Source organism: Gobio gobio (assembly GCF_949357685.1).
Source record: "Gobio gobio genome assembly, chromosome: 5".
Taxonomy (NCBI): domain Eukaryota; kingdom Metazoa; phylum Chordata; class Actinopteri; order Cypriniformes; family Gobionidae; genus Gobio; species Gobio gobio.
The window spans coordinates 61,716,136-61,733,816 of NC_137101.1; the positions used below are offsets into that span (position 1 = coordinate 61,716,136).

A 17,681-nucleotide genomic window follows, 5' to 3' on the forward strand; every position below is an offset into this window, starting at 1 on the left:
TACAACATTATTTTAAACAGTGACATCCCATCATAATCAGACTACACTGGTTGCACTGTGTGTTTCTGACTCACTGTTTTTTTGTGAAGTGATATATCATCTGTTAATGAGTATTTATCTATTGCATTAATGACGTTTATCTTCCCACCTCTCCTCTTTTAGCGAGTGTGTGGACATATTGTGCAGCTCCAGTGGCAGGACGGCTTCCTCTCTGATCATCCTGATGCTTTGCTTTCTTTTGCTGGAGATTTAATCACCACGAATCACCATTATCACTGCTCTATGTCTGAATACACAAGATTTACATCTGTCTGTGTCATTAATTATAGAAGAAGCTTACATATAATCTACAATCAATGTTAATCGTACCTTTAATCAGAATAATCATTTTGAGCTCTTATTGTAATCATAATGTTTGATTCACACATTCCCTGTGGAGGTTAAGGGTAAATATTTCAGTCTTTTCAATGTAATGAATCACAGAATGAATAGTATTGGTCAAGGGCATAGGTTTGATTTTGATATTGGTGGGCAATTTCATGTCATCAGCAGCTTGGCAGCCAAGCCAACTGACTCACTAAAAACATCATCGTGATTGTTAACCAACAACTTTGTGTACTTTATGAGGTATGCTTTATAAAAGGTAATGACGACATGTGAAGGATCTAAGGGTTTTCAACAACAACCTGTGTGTTTTATTTTCTTTATTTCATAATCATTTATCATCATTAGTCATCATGTTGTTGATTTATCACTTATTCATATTATTTGATTTACATCATTTATTCATATGATTGTATTACTCATTTCCTTGCTCTTGCAATGCTTGTTACTGTTGTTTAATCTTATGATTGTGTGTTTTGAAGGGATGTTTGTCTTCACGTGTAGGAGATGAGAGGATGTCTCCATTTCAAGGTTTTTAACGTCACAGGACGATGTTGTGAAGCAGTCATTCTCCATTGTTTTCCCCTTGGTATAACAACACTTGTTGGAATTGTACTGGTCAGACGAAGTGTAACATCTAGACAAAGTCTGAGCATTGAAACAAACACAACTAAGATTATTCAATAAACTCTGCTCTTTTATTAGCATCACTTCATCTCCTGCTTCTGCTCTTCTCTGGCTTTCTCAGTCAAACTCTGATAGAAGACTTAAATCTTCTGGCAGGGATTCGGCGTCCGGGGTCGAATCTATATCTGATATTTCTGACGTGGTGAACCATCCGATCTAACATTCTGGCACAATCTAACAAGAGATTTAACTTTAAATATACTCTGTCCAAAGTGGAATTGTCAACATCTCTTATCAGCATCTGAGTGCCCAAGTGAAAAATAAAGTATGCTAAGTATACTTGCAGCAAGACTAATGATCAGTATACTTGAAGTGTGTTAATGATTAGATAACTTGAAATGTGCTATTTTGAAACAACTAATTTTGTACTAAGTATATTTTAGTTGTAAATAAGTTGTATTAAAGCATAGCTTTAAGTGTATTTAGTGTACTTTTATGTGCTAAATTGGAACAACTTTAAGTATACTTAGTACGCTTTAAGTATAGGGACTAATGCTGCCTTCACGTGCTATCGGAAATTTCCTAATTCCCACTTTAGAAGTCGTGATTGCGAGCTTGTTGCATTCAAGTGCTTTGTTGTCGGAGTGAACAGGAATCATGGTGGACACCAGGTTATTCTTGCCTATTTATTGGGAAAATCTTATTAAAACCAACATCATATGTAGTCTCCCATGCACCGACACCCATATAAACATTCCAGATAGTCCGCTTTCTGCTGATTCTATAATTTCAGTCAAATGCAGGCTATTTTCGCTGTGTCCCAAACATACAATACGCTTCATATGGTTACTCATACATGTAAATATGTACTACATTAATTTCAAGACGACCAAGCTGTTTTGGAAAAAAAACGAATAAAACCACACCTGCCACAGCAGTCTAGTTCTCCCCGCCACCATGTTTAAAGCTTATGACACGCCCATCTCGGGAATTGGGGCATCAAAATTATTTCCGAAACTTCCCATCAGAGGGCGTTCATGTGCAATTTTTACCTAGGAAACTCGTATTTACGATAATTCCGATAGCACGTGAAGGCAGCATAATTACATGCTTGATTAGTGATATTAAATGTGCTTTATTTTTATTAGAAGTATATTTATTTGTGTTATAAGTATATTTATTTGTGTTACAAATATACTTTATTTGTGTTTTAAGTACATTACAAATTAATAAAGTGTGTCTTCAAAACACACAAGGCACAAGCAATATACTATGAATGTATTATTTTTTTCAGGTTTATTTATTTACTTTACCTTCCCAAAATACAAAAAAATATACACTTTGTAGTCAATAACAATATAATGTATTATTACTTAGCTATACATTGTACAATATACTTTGAATGACATAATGTCACACAATACAGTAGCAGACCTGCCGACCTTGAAGAAACTTTATGAGTACACCCCCCTACACATAGCTAGATTAATAACAAACTATTCATTAGCACTAGCAAAAGTGTTTGTTTTCTAGTAGATGGCAGCAATCTTCCATTAAACTGTGGCACATTTCCTATTTTCACTATGAATGAAACTGAGTAGTAGATCTTTTATTTGAATTTGACATAAAATGTTGCTATTATATAAATAACCTATTATTACTAATTTATAATTATAAATAATTAATTACTAATGGTGCCTCTAGACAACCCAGGACAATTGTTTGCATAAAGTTTAAGGTAAAAATAACTGCCATTCATTTACTAGTATTAATACTATGCAATTAGATAAACTGTTCATTCATTACATCACTTTACCTCTGTCTTTATCCCCATTTTTCATCTTCCCTGCATCAGAGGGCTTTGGTCTTTTTGATACTGTAGGGTAGGCTATGGCAGACTATAATGCTAATTTATAGTGTGTCATGTGAATTCGGCCATCTGTCACAATCAGGTAACTTTTTGTCTATACCTGGTACGAGCACCCTCAAACGAAAGCAATGCTTTCTGCATTGGATGTGGCGAGATGCGACGCACTGTAACAATATTTAACCCCGAGGAGTCTGAGCTGTTTTGGGGCTCTTTAGAAGTTTTGACATGCTCTGACATTTGTGTTTTTTTCAGTTGCTTATAAACACATTAATGGCAAAAGTGTAATCACACTGTATTCAGCACAAACTGGGCTGCCATAATATGTGAGCAACTTGTGTGTACATGCTTGTATTTTTGAGAGAAAAATGTTTATGCACAGATTTTGAAAAAACTAAAAAATTTGTATTAAAATTAAGGCCTCAAAACACACAATAGATATCTGTTCCCAAGACTTTTGACTCCTGTCTGTATTTGCATAGAGTTTTTTCTTTATACTGATGTGAGAATCATTGAGCCTACTCATTCACATAAAACAATACACTGATTTAAAATTTGTAAGACAGTTTCTCTTCACAAAGCCAATATGCGAGGAGGCGTGGTATCTAATGAATAATGATGAGATAGCACCTGAGATAACAAAGGACTCGCATTAATGAGCTGCATAATGAATGAGCTGCAGGTAGGCCTATGTGACAGAGAGCAACAGAGCAAAGGATCTATATACTCTGCCACAACAATTTATTATTTATTAAACTGTAATTTATGATTTATTACACCAATTCTTTTAAATAACCTTATGTGATCTCATTTGGCTTTGGATCAAAAAATCAGACAGAAAATATATTTTACAATATTCTGCATAATTATAAAAGCTCGAGTAGCATTGCATTATAAATATAATCTATTATGAAAACACCCAACATGGTATAAATAACACAGATAAGCAATATATTGTTGCGATTGTGTGTTTATTATCTTCAAACTTGTCTATCTGCATTTCTGGAAGCATGTTACCATGTGACATTGACATAAACAGCTTCCAGAAATCGATCAATGAATATGAAAACCATCGGTACCTTCTAAAGATTGTAATACGAGCGTCAGCTGCTCTCATTCATAAAATGAATATCTCATTCAGCTGACACTCGTATTACAATCTTTAGAAGGTACAAACGGTTTTCATATTCATAACTCCTGACACATATTAACAAATTACGGACACTATATGACTTTGAGAATAAAACAGAGGTCAAAAATGGAAGCTTGAGTCTTAGATCTTTTAAATTATGTATAGTTTGTCAAGGTAATTACTTACATCTGTAAATTTCCATCCATTTAGCCCAAAAACCGAAAACTAATGGCTTGATCAAAAGGAATTCTGCGTGTAAGCCTTTTCAGCATTTTGGTGAAGTTCTTTTAATTTATTGATATCTCATTTTAAATCTGACTCCATTAATAATTTTATCTGACTCCAATTCTAAGTGACTCCATAAAGTGTGCTACATTTAGAGTTTATCAGCTGATTTTACGATTAGTTGCGATTTAATTTAGATCGTTGATTTTCTTTGTATCTTCCTAGTTTTCATATTCGTTCATCGAGAGACCCAATATCGCAGAGAGACAGACGCGTCCGGTTCGCGCGCTCACAGGCACAAAATGTTACTTTTGTAATTAGTCAGAGGGTGCAGAGTGAATATTTTACCTTTAAGTGGTTGCACATGCTCACTCAACAAAAAGTGTAATTTTAGTAATATTCACGAACTGCAACTTGCCAATCCAGCGATAGTCAGAAATCGGAATATCGCGCACGCTGCGCTCCATGCTTCAGTCATGGCGTCATCTGTGTGATCTATCATAACCCTAGATTTTGCGGTAATAAAGGAGTATACATCGATCCATACTAGAATAATGATTTCAGAATCATACAAGATAAATCAAGATTAACATTTATTTTGGCCAGAGAGGAAAAGTAAATAAGTAAACAAGAATCCATGGTACACAACTGATCAGCGTAAAAACATAAAACACAATTGCAAAGCAATATGAAAATAATTTAAAAGAGTCATCATGTCTGGCACATCTACATGCAGTTTGCACCTCACGGGGGTTCTGACTACAGAATATTCCCCCCGAGAGTTTAGATTATCCAGCCTTAAATACTTCAACTAGAACAAAAGGATTGTAAATATTTGCAACACCCCCACCTGGTTTTGGGGGAGTGGATCAGATATCTTTGAAGAGACTACTCAAAGGAGAACTGAATTTTCATTAGTTTTCCAATCTTTCTAATACTACCAGTGACTGCAGTGAAACTGATACCATTTTACCATTCGCACTGAGACCTTTAAAAAGACCTCAAACATGAAAGGTATAAAACAATAGATTTACAAGATACATCATCACTGGTATATCTGCATTTGGTGACTTGAAAACAGGGCAAGGAGAGGGCAAAATGGGGAGGGGGGAGGAATGTTTGTCAGGGTGTTGTCACACAGTTTCTGTGAGATCTTTCTCCCAAGATTAGTGACTTTTATTGTTTCAATTGCTGAGGTGTGTATCTCAGCTTTTGTCTTAGCACCAAAACCGATCCTTACAGGCGGCCCCTGGCCCATTGGGACAAATTCAGAGTAGTTCCCAAGGGGACATACTTGGACATTCCTTGCTTCCATATTTTGGATGTCCTTTCCAAAGTGTTCATGGTGCTGATCCTTGAGTTAACAGCACAAATCAATGGGTGCCGGAGTCAAGCAGTCACCTGAAATAACAACATTAAGACAGGCTGAACATGAAGATGAAAACACTGCTGAAATACACCTCAGCGGCACAGTCCCTTTAGGTGTAGGCGTACTGTGCTGATTGGATGCTGTAGCAATTAGGCAGGATATCTGTTATCCCGTTGGTCAGGTTTGTTTCCACCTGCCGATGATTGTGAGGGTTTTCAGTCTGTAGACTGACTTGTTGTCCCAAGTCAGTTGCAATAGTCAGCATGAGCAGAAAGTGTCAGTGGAAAGTGTCTTTACACTTTGAGGAAACATCTGTGTCCTCCCCAGGATTCTTATCAATAGCTGACCCTTAGAGAAATCCTCGGTCACCTTCAAGCAGAAGGTTTGGTTTGCCGGGCAGGTCAGATCTCCATGGGTGAAGGAATCATTTCACTGATGATGCTCCATCGTGTGCTAGACACCTGAACAAATTCTGAATAACCATGCAATAATTGAACACTGATTAACTTTTGGTTATTGTGAGATGGAAATGAGAGTTGTTGAATAATCACAAGAACATCAAAATAACAACACATGATAAACTCCTGTCAGAAGTGCGAGTGGTAAAAACGGTCTCATTTCTCAGTGTCTTATATTTAGTGAGCAAGTCTCATTTGATCGTCAGATTCTTCAATACCACTAGTGATATTGAAGCGGAATTTAAACACGGTCTGGATGAATTGAAGGAAGGGTATCAAAACCGTCAATAGAACAGTAGGTTTACCAAAAGTATGCATAATTAAAATATATCACATAATTAAACATGGAAATACACAATTGGATAATTGCCATTATAAAATTGTTTGTATCAGTTGTTTTAAATGCAAATCATTATTGAATTCTTATGTTTCAATCAGATTACTTAGAGAATGAGATTTACAGAAAAATAGATTTAAAATCTTTAGTTAAACTTTGGCACTCATCTTCTGAGCATTTGCTGTACAGGCGGAATCACACTCAATGATGCAGGTCTGACTGAGAATTGTTTACTTAAATTATGGAAATCCACGAATCACCATTATCACTGCTCTATGTCTGAATACACAAGATTTACATCTGTCAGATCCCAGATCTAAGTCTTTAGATATATTTTATTGTCATTAGTCATATGTTGGAAACTAGGGGCCCTTCCAGTTTTCAACAATGCTAAGGACTGGACATATTAAACATTTTGTCCATCAGTTTACTGATCAATTAATTGTCCATCAATTACTGTGTGACAAATGTTACATAACTACCCGTCTAGGGTTGATAGTCAGTAACAATGAGAAAGAAAATAATAAAGTTAAATAAAAAGAAAGCTTGGAGAGAGAGAGCCAAGATTATTCAACCTCCTGCCCCAGAAAAGAATCAACCAGTTCAAATTAACATCTTTTAATTTGAAAATATAAAGATAATACGCAAATCCCATGAAAGGATACAAAAATACAATTCAAAGAATAACAAATAATCAAGAACAGGGGTTAATACTTCAGGGGAGGGCCAGGCCAAAACAACAAACAAAACATAAGATAACTAACCCAAGAATCTCCATAAATGTCCTAGAAAAAGATAATAGAAATAAAAGACATCAAACTTCCCTTACTCCCTACCTACCCCAAAACAGGAGAAAAGATTAGTACAAACATAAATGGCACCCTCCCCCTACAATCCCCAAATTACAAATAAGTTAAGAGGAATATACAAACATACTTAACATAAGATCATAGATTAAATCAAAGGTAACACTTTAGTTCTCTTCCCACTAAAGAACTCACGACAAGATCCTGAGCTCACTCAATCAGAATCAAGACAACAACAATCCAAACAACAAAGTCTGGGCAGACAGGAGGAAGAATTCATCTTGGCAAAAGAAAGTCTCTCTCTCCCCTCAATTGATCCGCTTCTACTTATATCTCAGCTCCTCCCCTTCATTCTCCAATCACGTCAAGCACCGTTAGATTGAGTACAGCTGGTCGTTGTACCTGTTGGAATGACGAAAGAGAGAACAAGAGACAAAGAGAGCAAGGCACCCAAGCACATACACAAATGCATGACACACTGCAGTAACAAATAAACAGGCGTCCTTGGACGTAACACAAAGCCATGCACATGTTTTATGCATCTTGCAGCGTTTACATACAGGAAGTTGACATGGCTGTAAGCCGTAAAATTGTTCAAACCAAAATAAAAAGGGAATTATGAAAATAATTCATTTTGTCCTGTATGTATGAAGATTAATAGTGTATGATAAATTTGCATTATGTGAATGATTTTGGCCTGGATAGTCCCATGATCTATGCCAGGAAAAATATGTTGTGCGGTGATAGAATTAAGGATGTGTGTTGTGTATGTATGTGTGTATGTGTATAGGAGATGGGTGGTGTCTATCCTACCATAATTTGTGTTGTATAATTTTATTCCAGTTTTTATACTGGGAAGCCATTTAACTATGTGTGCTGTGAGGTGTGAATGGCTTCATGAAGTCTCTTCACACCCATCTCCGAGATGTTAAGTTGTGTGTGTGTGTGTGTCTTGACTTCAGACCCAGTGGAATCTGGATCTGAAGGGTGGCAGCCATTTACCTGAAAGGAAAACAAGCACAGAGAGAAATACAGTTTAATATTGACCCTTTACACAAATTTAATTAAGATGGATGGTGCTATCTTATTTTTCCTTTACTGGTCTTTAGCCAGATAGATTGTTGTAGATGGCTTTAACCTGTTACGGTTTTATGCCATTATGAGAACATTTGTTGTAGTTTACAAAGACATGTATCATAATCATGATCATGTTTCTGTTAAGAAAAAGGTCAGATAAACTGATTTATAATGGTCAGATCTGACTGTGTGTAAATGCAGTCAGACCAGTTGCACCTTAAGTTGCTGTTGCAGTTGTGTTTACACAATCTGCTGTATTGTGATCATTATCACATCCAGGTCCCCTGGGGCAATCTCTTTAAATGATGCTGTTTATACAAGTCAGATCTGTGTTTAGAGCATCAGGTCACCAGGTGTTTATGGTGTCATTTGAACTCTTGACCCTTTGGATCTATGTGTGACCCCTGTAGAGTGAATACCTTAAGTTAACATAACACACAACTTTCATTACATTCCCAGTAAAATTACTTCCCCAATCAGGTCCCATGTAATCTGCTGCTCCCAGAGAGGAATTCGCTAACACGTGTGAGTTTCTTTGCAATGGAAAACTTGTACCTCCCCTTTCTCATTGGGTTGAGATCAATGAAATGTAAATTATTAGGCCTTGCCTGAATTCAGCCTATTCAAGTTACAACAATCAGGTTACTCATTTAACTGGGCATTGTAATTTTTCTCATTTAAATGTTTGCACAAATAGAAGGTACAGAAGTTCTTTTCAGTTTCTTCCTTAACAATTCTTTCTTTAACCATTTATATTCTCCTTCCCATCGTTTCAACACTAATAGTGCTCTTGCCATCTTATTTCCATTCAAGAAGCTTTTCCCTACTGGCACATCCCCTCTTTCTACCTTCTAATCCTTCTCATACTTTCCCAACATTCTTTCCTCTTCTAAATAATGCTGAATTATCCTGAGATTAAAACCATTTCTGGCATTTATAATATAATTTACATTATAATCATAATATAAATCATATTATATTAAAATAGTATGAATTATATAATAATCATTTTATTTGCTGGTCTCAAGAGGAGTCATTTGTCCATAATACTTTGTTATCATCTCACTGATCTTTAGATTGGTCCTGCAGCTGCTGCTGTGCTGGCCTGATCATTGTGTGCACAGCAACAAGACCAAACTGGAACCCAGTTATAAACTTAGTTGCTGTGAACATTCAATAAACTGCAAACACTGAGAGCACAGATCAAATCATTGCTCAATTCAAAGATTTTTGTGACTACACAATATAGAATTGGGCACAATTTTCTTGTTTTTGGCTGAGAAGTTATCAATTGCATTCTTTGGAGAATCTATTTGCATATGAAAAGGAAGGTTTGACAAACCCAGGTCTGATGGAGAAAGACAAAGATTATCTTTGGTCTGTTAATTTTCTCAGTCTCTTCTGAGACATTAATAAACACACAAAAGTGCAGCGATTGCAAAGTCTGAAGTAAGACCATAGTAAAACGCTATATTTTATAAGACATTTGTAATTGTGACATCAGACCTGAACCAGTTTTGTCCACCTTCACATTTTACACACAAAGGATTCCAGTGAGATCTTTTCAATTATATTTTAGCTCATCTACTCACAAGATTTCATTCACAAGTTAACGTGACCATTTGTTCTTTTTCTTTGTCGCGTTGTTGCAGCAAAGCAAATAAACAAAGGTAACTGGACATTTTTCCTCAGAATTCAAGGTTTTAATTTACAGAGCTCTCTTGAGTACAGAAATAAAATTTCCTCTCTTGCTGCGTATGCAAACAAGGAGCATTTTTAAGCAAGGGATATCATTTCTACTCTACGCTGTTGCTTTCATGTCCCTGATAAGCAATATGGTTGTCTACTTTTCACGCCCCATCAGATTTATACAGTATTCAGTACTATACACTCCCAACATTTCTAAAAGGCAAATAAGAATGGACTTACCATAACAGCTGAAGAAATAGAAGAAGATCAAACCTCTCGCTTGTGGCAATCCCAATATTTAGCTGAAAAGACACTCGCCACCGGGAGATCACGGAGGACAGGTCACCACTGTAAATTTCCATCCATTTAGCCCAAAAACCGGATACTAATGGCTTGGTCAAAAGGAATTCTGCGTGTAAGCCTTTTCAGCCTTTCGGTGAAGTTCTCTTAATTTATTGATATCTCATTTTAAATCTGACCACATTAATAATTTTATCTGACTCCAATTCTATGTGACTCCATAAAGTGTGTTACGTTTAAAGTTTATCAGCTGATTTTAAGATTAGTTGCGATTTAATTTAGATCGTTGATTTTCTTTGTATCTTCCTAGTTTTCATATTCGTTCATCGAGAGACCCAATATCGCAGAGAGACAGACGCGTCCGGACCGCGCGCTCACGGGCACAAAATGATTACTTCTGTAATTAGTCAGAGGATGCAGAGTGAATATTTTACCTTTAAGTGGTTGCACATGCTTACTCAACAAAAAGTGTAATTTTAATAATATTTACGAACTGCAACTTGCCAATCCAGCAATAGTCAGGAATCGGAATATCGCGCACGCTGCGCCCCATGCTTCAGTCATGGCGTCATCTGTGTGATCTATCATAACCCTAGATTTTGCGGTAATAAAGGAGTATATATCGATCCATACTAGAATAATGATTTCAGAATCATACAAGATAAATCAAGATTAACATTTATTTTGGCCAGACAGGAAAAGTAAATAAGTAAACAAGAATTTATGGTACACAACTGATCAGCGTAAAAACATAAAACACAATTGCAAAGCAATATGAAAATAATTTAAAAGAGTCATCATGTCTGGCACAATACATGCAGTTTGCACCACACGGGGGGTTCTGACTACAGAATGTTCCCCCTGAGAGTTAGATTATCCAGCCTTAAGTACTTCAACTAGAACAAAAGGGTTGTAAATATTTGCAACACCCCCACCTGGTTTTGGGGGAGTGGATCAGATATCTTTGAAGAAATTCCTCAAAAGGAGAACTGAATTCTCATTAGTTTTCAATCTTTCTAATACTACTAGTGACTGCAGTGAAACTGAGACCATTTTACCATTCGCACTGCGACCTTTAAAAAGACATCAAACATGAAAGGGATAAAACAATAGATTTACAGATACATCATCACTGGTATATCTGCATTTGGTGACTTGAAAAGTCAACCAAGGAGAGGGCAAAATGGGGAGGGGGGAGAAATGTTTGTCAGGGTGTTGTCACACAGTTTCTATGAGATCTTCTCTCAAGATTAGTGACTTTTATTGCTCAATTGCTGGGGTGTGTATCTCAGCTTTTGTCTTAGCACCAAAACCGATCCTTACAGAACTGACCGACGAATTGGGATCTGATCTCAGAGACCAATCTACTTCGAGTGTTAAAAACGAGCCAATGGAGATTGGCATAAGATCCACGCATTCCATCGGGAGATGGTACGCTGCGGAGCCACGTCCTTCAGTGGAAGGGTTGGTGGTGAAACACAAAAGGACTAACCTAGCAGGGTAGTGCAACATATGGCAGTCTCTGGGGTGGTTCCAGCCTGGTTCCAGGGGGGAAAGAACATGCCCAAAGACGACAGAGCGGGCTCTGTCAAGGGAAAGACACGGGGCTAGCCGAGTAGGGTAGCAGGTACCGTGGAAGAATACACATATGGGGTAGCCGTGAGGGGACCGCTACATATGGAACCCTGCCTACACACACGCTTCACAAGCATTCGGGTGCAGGCCTGGCGTCAGACGGCCGCAACGTCTGGCACCGCATGGGTGATGGAGGAGCTCAACAGGGTTAGCCATTTTCCGGGGAACACGACTGGAGCAGAATAGACGTACGTATCCGGCCCAGAGGGCGGGAGTGGCGTTTCAAGCCGACACTTAGAATGGGTACTTAGCGCAACTGGCCACTGGGGGCGAGGATGCGGGAAGATACCGGCTCTACACGGAGGCTATAAAATCTAGCGAACGTGTTAGATGTCGCCCAGCCCGCAGCTCTACAGATGTCTGTCAGCGAGGCGCCTTGAGCCAGCACCCAGGAGGAAGCAACACTCCTTGTTGAGTGTGCTCGCAACCCGAACGGGCAAGGCACGTCTTGGGACTGGTAAGCCAAGACGATAGCATCCACTATCCAGTGGGCTAAACTCTGCTTGGAGACAGCCTTTCCCTTCTGCTGGCCTCCGTAACAGACAAAGAGTTGCTCTGAGGTCCGAAAGCTTTGAGTCCGGTCTACGTAAGCGTGAAGAGCGCGGACGGGACATAAAGCCAGGGCTGGGTCTGCCTCTAGGAAGCTCGCCATTTTTGAAACGGGTCCTTCTCGGCAGTGGTTAAACGGGCCGTGGACGTGGCCTTTTGGACGCTGCGCCCCGCCCCCTCAAATTTTTTTAGGGGCGGGGCAATGACGTCCGCCGGCCCTCGCCGGCCGCCTGACTGACCCTTACCAGTTTTGGTGGTCCTGACCCTCCCAGGGGCCCGACGGGAGCCCACAGAAATTTGGGGCCACAAAAAGCAGTTCGTCCTTTCTCCACAGGGTGGCGCTACGCAGTCCCACTCCAGGATTACGACAGTGACATTCATTTATATGGTCGGGGTGGACACTTTCTCATCCCACAAACCCGTTATTTGTCCACTTACCCACTAAAGTGACGGAATGACCCCTAGCCCCCAGCTGACCGATGCTGACCACCGCCCCACCCCCAGGCCCCGCCCCCCATCCCACAAAACCACTATTTGTCCACTTACCCATTAGAGTGTCCAAATGAACCCTTGATCCCTCTGCTGACCACTGCCCCACCCCCAGGCCCCGCCCCCATCCCACAAAACCACTATTTGCCCACTTACCCACTAAAGTGACGGAATGACCCCTAGCCCCCAGCTGACCGATGCTGACCACCGCCCCACCCCCAGGCCCCGCCCCCCATCCCACAAAACCACTATTTGTCCACTTACCCATTAGAGTGTCCAATTGAACCCTTGATCCCTCTGCTTACCACCGCCCCACCCCCAGGCCCCGCCCCATCCCACAAAACCACTATTTGCCCACTTACCCACTAAACTGACGGAATGACCCCTAGCCCCCAGCTGACCGATGCTGATCACCGCCCCGCCCCCATCCCACAAAACCACTATTTGTCCACTTACCCATTAGAGTGTCCAAATTAACCCTTGATCCCTCTGCTGACCACCGTCCCACCCCAAGGCCCCGCCCCCATCCCACAAAACCACTATTTGTCCACTTACCCACTAAAGTGATGGAATGACCCCTGTTGAATGACACATGTTAATTAAGTGTATGTTTCATAAATATAATCAATATTTCTGATAAAAACCACCTCTACTGTACTTTACACACTCAGTGGAACCAATCCATGTCTGTTTCATGTCACAATAGTGTATAATTAGCATAAAAACTGAATGTCCACGAAACCAGTACCAAGGGCCCACTGAATACATTGGGAATGGGATGTCCCTGTATGAAGGTAAGCATCCCATTTGCAATGTATTCAGTGGACTCCCTGTAATGGTTATGTGGACAAATGTTAATTAAGTGTATGTTTCATAAATACGATCAATATTATTGATAAAACCACCTCTACTGTACTTTACACACTCAGTGGAACCAATCCATGTCTGTTTCATGCCACAATAGTGTATAATTTGCATAAAAACTGAATGTCCATGAAACCAGTACCAAGGGCCCACTGAATACATTGGGAATGGGATGTTCCTGTATTACAAGGTGCAAAAAAGGGAAAACATCCCATTTCAATTGTATTCAGTGCACTCCAGATAGTGCTTAAGTAGAAATTTTTTCATTCAAGTTCTTGTCATGATATGAACTATTAACTGCACTCAGCAGGTGCCCCTGAGTCCATAGCATCAAGTTTCACCACAAAATTCTACTGTCCATGAACCTAGTATTTTGTATAATGGGAAAAGTTGCATGTGGGATCTCCATATCTCAGCTTTGGAGGGGTCTAGAGAGCCAGGACTTGCACTCCTATCTACGTCTCAGTGCCCTCTATCAGAATCCAGAGTTTAAAGAAGATTCGAGAAACTCAAAATTTTTCCACAAAAAAACTCTAAGGGGTTAGAGATTTTTTGGGTGGGAAAAAAAATTGTCTCTGATGTCCTCAAAAGTCTGGATTCTGATAGAGGGCACTGAGACGCAGACAGGAATCCAAGTTTGGTGGTGGTAGATCCTTTCAGAGCTGAGATACAGAAATCCCACGTGCAATTTATCTCATTCTTCAATATACAGGGTTCATGGACAGTGGAATTCTGGGATGAAACTTGATCCTGCTGACTCAGGGGGCCCTGCTGAGTGCAGGTAAATAGGTTTTATCAGAATATTTTGGCAGGAAAGCTTAAAAACCACTGTGTCCCTGTATCCACAAGCTGGGTCCCATTAAATAAATTGGAAACAGACAAACATCCCATTTGCATTGTATTCAGTGGACTCCCTGTAATGGTTATGTGGACACATGTTAATTAAGTGTATGTTTCATAAATATGATCAATATTATTGATAAAACCACCTCTACTGTACTTTACACACTCAGTGGAACCAATCCATGTCTGTTTTATGTCACAATAGTGTATAATTTGTATAAAAACTGAATGTCCACGAAACCAGTACCAAGGGCCCACTGAATACATTAGGAATGGGATGTTCCTGTATGAAGGTGCAGAAAAAGGTAAGCATCCCATTTGCAATGTATTCAGTGGACTCCTTGTAATGGTTATGTGGACACATGTTAATTAAGTGTATGTTTGGTTAATATGATCAATATTATTGATAAAACCACCTCTACTGTACTTTACATACTCAGTGGAACCAATCCATGTCTGTTTCATGTCACAATAGTGTATAATTTGCAATAAAACTGAATGTCCACGAAACCAGTACCAAGGGCCCACTGAATACATTGGGAATGGGATGTTCCTGTGTTACTTGGTGCAAAAAAGGGAAAACATCCCATTTGCAATGTTTTCAGTGGACTCCCTGTAATGGTTATGTGGACACATGTTAATTAAGTGTATGTTTCATAAATATGATCAATATTATTGATAAAACCATCTCTACTGTACTTTACACACTCAGTGGAACCAATCCATGTCTGTTTCATGTCACAATAGTGTATAATTTGCATAAAGCCCGCTCCAGCCCACGAGCCCGCTCCAGCCCACTCCAGCCCACTCCAGCCCACGAGCCCACTCCAGCCCACGAGCCACTCCAGCCCACGAGCCCACTCCAGCCCACGAGCCACTCCAGCCCACGAGCCCACTCCAGCCCACGAGCCCACTCCAGCCCATGAGCCCGCTCCAGCCCACTCCAGCCCACGAGCCACTCCAGCCCACGAGCCCACTCCAGCCCACGAGCCCACTCCAGCCCACGAGCCACTCCAGCCCACGAGCCCACTCCAGCCCACGAGCCCACTCCAGCCCACGAGCCCACTCCAGCCCACTCCAGCCCGCTCCAGCCCACGAGCCACTCCAGCCCACGAGCCACTCCAGCCCACGAGCCCACTCCAGCCCACGAGCCCACTCCAGCCCACGAGCCCGCTCCAGCCCACGAGCCACTCCAGCCCACGAGTCCACTCCAGCCCACTCCAGCCCACTCCAGCCCACGAGCCACTCCAGCCCACGAGCCCACTCCAGCCCACGAGCCACTCCAGCCCACGAGCCCACTCCAGCCCACGAGCCCACTCCAGCCCACGAGCCCACTCCAGCCCACGAGCCACTCCAGTCCACGAGCCCACTCCAGCCCACGAGCCCGCTCCAGCCCACGAGCCACTCCAGCCCACGAGCCCACTCCAGCCCACTCCAGCCCACGAGCCACTCCAGCCCACAAGCCCACTCCAGCCCACGAGCCCACTCCAGCCCACGAGCCCACTCCAGCCCACGAGCCACTCCAGCCCACGAGCCCACTCCAGCCCACGAGCCCACTCCAGCCCACGAGCCCACTCCAGCCCACGAGCCCACTCCAGCCCACGAGCCACTCCAGCCCACTCCAGCCCACGAGCCCACTCCAGCCCACGAGCCACTCCAGCCCACGAGCCCACTCCAGCCCACGAGCCCACTCCAGCCCACTCCAGCCCACGAGCCCACTCCAGCCCACGAGCCCACTCCAGCCCACGAGCCCACTCCAGCCCACTCCAGCCCACGAGCCACTCCAGCCCACGAGCCCACTCCAGCCCACGAGCCACTCCAGCCCACGAGCCCACTCCAGCCCACGAGCCACTCCAGCCCACGAGCCCACTCCAGCCCACGAGCCCACTCCAGCCCACGAGCCCACTCCAGCCCACGAGCCACTCCAGCCCACGAGCCCACTCCAGCCCACGAGCCCACTCCAGCTCACGAGCCCACTCCAGCCCACTCCAGCCCACGAGCCCACTCCAGCCCACGAGCCCGCTCCAGCCCACGAGCCACTCCAGCCCACGAGCCCACTCCAGCCCACTCTAGCCCACGAGCCACTCCAGCCCACGAGCCCACTCCAGCCCACGAGCCACTCCAGCCCACGAGCCACTCCAGCCCACGAGCCCACTCCAGCCCACTCCAGCCCACGAGCCACTCCAGCCCACGAGCCCACTCCAGCCCACGAGCCACTCCAGTCCACGAGCCCACTCCAGCCCACGAGCCCGCTCCAGCCCACGAGCCCGCTCCAGCCCACGTCCAGGCTCCAGCCCACGGCCACGTCCAAGCTCCAGTCCACGGCCACATCCAGGCTCCAGCCCACGAGCCCGCTCCAGCCCACGAGCCAACTGTCCCGCCCAAGAAAAAAAAATTTTGGGGGGGGGGCAAGGGGTACATGGAGGGGTACATTGTCTTGTTCTGTCAGCTTCCTGGTTTTGTCATGTGTTTCATTGTCATGTGACTCCCATGCCCTCACGTGATCTTGTGTCTTGTCCTGTCATTGGTTCATTGTTTAATCACTGTTCACAGGTGTCACTTGTCTTGTCATTAGTGTGTGTATTTAAGCCCTCATGTTTGCCATGTGTCTTTGTCGAGTATTACTATGTGTAACCGCTGTTGGTGAGTGTCTGTCATGTTTTTTAGTCAAGTCTGTTTCAGTTCAAGTCATGTCACATCAAGTCAAAGTCACCATCGGATTCTGTGTTTTACCTTGTAAATAAACTGCACTTGGGTTCTCAACTTGCCTCCAGTGGATTCGTTACATTTACACACTCAGTTAAACCAATCCATGTCTGTTTCATGCCACAATAGTATATAATTTGCATAAAAACTGAATGTCCACGAAACCAGTACCAAGGGCCCACTGAATACATTGGGAATGGGATGTTCCTGTATGACTTAGTGCAAAAAAGGGAAAACATCCCATTTGCAATGTATTCAGTGGACTCCCTGTAATGGTTATGTGGACACATGTTAATTGAGTGTATGTTTCATAAATATGATCAA

The 17,681-nt window shown here is 42.1% G+C and overlaps 1 protein-coding gene across 5 annotated transcripts in view; it reads right to left on the bottom strand.

Annotated features, from left to right (window-relative positions):
- LOC307126082 (uncharacterized protein) overlaps positions 1–17,681 on the bottom strand; it is a 148,402-nt gene that overhangs the window by 96,219 nt on the left and 34,502 nt on the right. The gene's annotated exons all lie outside the window — the stretch shown is intronic.